This window comes from Xenopus tropicalis, chromosome 7, assembly GCF_000004195.4.
Source record: "Xenopus tropicalis strain Nigerian chromosome 7, UCB_Xtro_10.0, whole genome shotgun sequence".
In the NCBI taxonomy this organism is placed as follows: Eukaryota; Metazoa; Chordata; class Amphibia; order Anura; family Pipidae; genus Xenopus; species Xenopus tropicalis.
The window spans coordinates 47,959,214-47,963,284 of record NC_030683.2 but is presented as its reverse complement, the minus strand read 5'-3'; the positions used below and the strand labels follow the sequence as shown (position 1 = coordinate 47,963,284).

Genomic DNA, 4,071 nt, shown 5'->3' with positions numbered 1-4,071 from the left:
TGAGAGGCAATAACTCTACATATTATAACCAACAAATTTATAACTATACAGGTATGGGATCCCTTATCCAGAAACCTGTTATCCAGAATGCTCCGAATTATGGAAAGCCTTGTCTCCCATAGACTCCATTTTAATCAAATAATTCAGACTTTTTAAACTGATTTCCTTTTTCTCTGTAGTAATAAAACAGAACCTTGTAATTGATCCCAACTAAGATATAAATAATCCTTATTGGATGCAAAACAATCCTATTGGGTTTAATTAATGTTTTATTAATTTTTTTAGTAGATTTAAGGTATGGAGATCCAAATTACGGAAAGACCCCTTATCCGGAATACCCTTGGTCCTGAGCATTCTGGATAACGGGTCCTATACCTGTATTATGTCTGTAAAGCTGGCCCCAGTAATCAGTGTGTTGGTGACAGAACAAAATTCATTCTTCTCCAGAAAGGGTATTGCATCTGAAAATCATTACTATATTAGCTTTCTTGTTTTGGTAAAGACATAAATGTTTATGGGCATTTAAACAAACATTTAAGTTACTACATTTTGAAGGGGGAAATCTCCATTTTATTGGCTGTTAAAGCACTAAAGGTTCAGCGTTTTCTATTATCTGTTATCAGCATATATCAGGTTTGAACAGGCATTAAAACATTTGTACTGCAGAGAGCATCTTCCTCTGAACACTGAACTGGTCAATAAATTACTCAAAGTATATTTCCATACAAAATAATAATATTTAGCGAATTAAGTTTGTATGCCTTTTTATACTCTTCTGTACGTGAAGCTTGTAAACAGCTGAAAAGAAAAGAAAAACAAAACCTTTTCTTTTCTGACTTGTATTTCTGTGAACAGCAGAACCAATTTCCACATTGCTCAGGTAATTGTAAGGGTCAGACACCCGAAGAAATCTAGCACAGTCAATCGCTCAAGATGATCTGTGATGATGATAATTTTACCATCTCCACTGCTTCAAAATCATAGCTGGAAACAGGAAATGATATGTCTAAAAGAAAACAAAACACCAGGCATCAAGATGATAGAAAGGGACATCCCGTAATGTATAGTGTCTGTGTGACAATGAAATAAATGGAAACGCACTAAACAACAAGGAATAAATGTGAAATTTGGTTGTCATGGGGATGGTTTATAGTAGTAGTTATTGTACTTTCGCATGAAGGTAGAGAACAATAGGATTCGGGTTCCATTATTTAAAGATATGGAATTTGTGTCTGCTATTAAGGAGCCACTACAAATACTAATATTAAATGCAGTTATGGAAACAAATAATAATGTACAACAGTCTTGCAAAAAAAATGGTTTACCCACTGTAAGGACATCAACATATGACTTGTGGAGAGACTTGGTCTTCAACTTGGTCTTCTATAATAAAAAGAAAAAAAAATTAAGTTCTTCTCCTTCCCCATGTTTCATATGCCAACAACTTCTTTTAATAGTTTATTATTATTTAATAGACTTTAGGTTTAAAGTTTAATAGGCTTTAGATTCTAGTTTTAGTGTACTACAGTTATCTGTGCAAAAATTATTTTATAAAAAAGTATATTTATATAAAAATGGTTTATTTATATGAAGTAGGGTTTTACATATGACTCTTTTAAAGACAGGCAACCACAATTGCACTGCATATCCCAGATGGGGCCCTACCATTGCTTTGTAAAGAATGACCCCCCCTGCTTTCAGTCTATATCCCTTTCAATAAAGGATCTATACAGATATTTCTGGCCCTACCTGCTGCTTTCTGGTATTGATTGCTAAACCTAAGATTCTCGACCAGGTCCTTTGTGCAAGTGTAAAAAAGTATTTTTGCACTTCGAAACTTTTTGTGCATTAATAGTTTACTCACGTTCTCTTTTAGGGTCCATTTATGGGTTGATATTAATGGCTACCCTGTGCAAAGCCAAAACTTGATTATTTACCTTGCTTTGATTACCTGATTAATACCTTTAGTCAGATAAAATCAGCAAGGCTTAAAAAATCCTCTCTGGCTCTACATTAGGCTGTGTCTGACCTTTACGTAACAGCTGCTATATGTAGGCTCCCCAATGCCTTCAGACCCAGGGTGCTCAATAGCTTTCACATCTGAATGATACACATACTAAGAAGCATTCCTGAACCCACTGTTCATAGATCTAGTCTGGTTCTAGTACTGCCAAAAGCTGGCAGCAATGTAGCCATAAGGCTCCAAGCTCTTTCTCTTCCAGGATGGTGAATTAGGATGTAAGAAGAGGGGCCACGTGCCTTGCTATTATTTTTTGTACTTAAGTTATTGCCTCAGTATTAATTCACGTTGCAGAGACAACTGTATAAATGATTGAATAGACACTACATTTTAGACATGCAAAATATTAAATTTGCTAGCTATGAAATTGGGAAGAAAAGCTGAAACCTTTATTAAGAACAGGGAAGTTATCCAAGCATGTGAAGAAGCAATTAAGCAGGCATACCTGAAAATGAAAAGGTAAAAGATGAGTAAAACAAATCCCAAATTATGTTTTAGATATATAAATACTAATGAAATAGGTGGGTGTGGAAACCTTGGTATTAGAGAAAGGTTAATTGATTTCAGGAAAGCAGAGGTTTAAAAACATGACTTTGCTTCAGTTTATACCTGAGACACCAATAAATAAAGGCTATCTATTTAACAGACCCTTTATAGATGGCTGAAAGTAGTAAAGTAGGTGAGAAGTAAGAAAATGTCCAGGACCTTACGGCATTTAGCAGAGGTTACTTACAGAGTTCAGCTCTGTGGATAACAAACAACTTTTCTTACTCTACCAGGATTCTTTGATATCTGGTAAAGTTCCAAGAGATTCGATGATGTGGTGCCATTATTCCAAAGACGATCTCCTTCTGAGACTGTTTCTGCGGTAGGGGTTATGAAGTATTGTAACATATGTCAACCCGACGTTGTGCTAGAATGGAAATTACTACTGTTTATCCTGTTTATTAAAGGTGCTTGTGCCCAAACATGCTTCTTGCACCTCGGCATAATTGTGCAGGACACCAATGGGTCTGCCCACTTTGGTCCAATGAATAGTGCCCAAGTGTGATTTTAATCCTGGAATTACTACCAACATGGATGTGGGGTAATTCTAGGATTCCCTCAGCAGCTTAGAGCAATAGCTTAAATACAATAGCCGCTACACACTTTTGATACTATATTTGATGCTGCACAAAAAAGTGACACAACCCCCACTCTTAAAATATAACAGAAATTGCACCTAATTCAAGCAATTTAGCTTTTGCAATAGCATTTGATATTGATGCATCACATACAATTGCACAGCTATATTTGTCAATAGAATTGCTTCGGAAAACATTGTTTTTCCTTTGCTATTTCCTGTGCTGCTGGTTCTGATTATGCCACACTGGTAGATATTCCTAAACATGATATTTGTAACTGTGAGGATTAATAGCCGATGCTGCAATTCTATGGGGCTGATTTTCTAATCCACGAATCCGAATGGGAAAAATTCGGATTGGAAACTAACATTTTGCGACTTTTTTTTTTTGTATTTTTGAGATTTTTTTCATCGCCGTTATGACTTTTTCGTAAATTGTCGCAACTTTTTTGTAGCCGTTACGACTTTTTGTATTGAGCGCTCGAAAAACGGCAGGCAAAACTTTCAGACTTTGGAAGCCTCCCATAGGACTCAATGGCACTCTGCAGCTCCAACCTGGCCCAAGGAAAGTCTCCCATAGGGCTCAATGGCACTCTGCAGCTCCAACCTGGCCCAAGGAAAGTCACGATACTGAAGCTTGAATGAATCCGAAACTTTCGTACTCATTGCGACGGCTACGAAAAAGTCGCGACAATTCACGCAAGTGGTAACGCTACGAAAAAGTCGTAACGGCTAAGAAAAAGTCGCAACAATTTACGAAAAAATCACAAAATACTGATCATTACGAAAAAAACGCATTAGGACGCTTTTCGGGCGGTCGTGGATTAGTAAAAGTGCCCCTATATGTAGCTATAAGGTTACCTGCTACCTTTTGACATACTTTTTTTCAAGAGATTTCTGCATTTGGTTACATATGAGCAAGCAGCAA

General features: G+C 36.6%; 1 long non-coding RNA gene across 1 annotated transcript; it reads right to left on the bottom strand.

Annotated features, from left to right (window-relative positions):
• Window positions 1–459: 459 nt before the first annotated feature.
• Window positions 460–2,928, bottom strand: LOC108648141. Its single transcript, XR_001924881.2, has 4 exons — window positions 2,754–2,928; window positions 2,408–2,465; window positions 1,330–1,383; window positions 460–1,006 (listed from the first exon to the last, which is right to left on the bottom strand). It is a non-coding gene; the product is annotated as an uncharacterized LOC108648141 (long non-coding RNA).
• Between the last annotated feature and the right edge of the window lie 1,143 nt (window positions 2,929–4,071).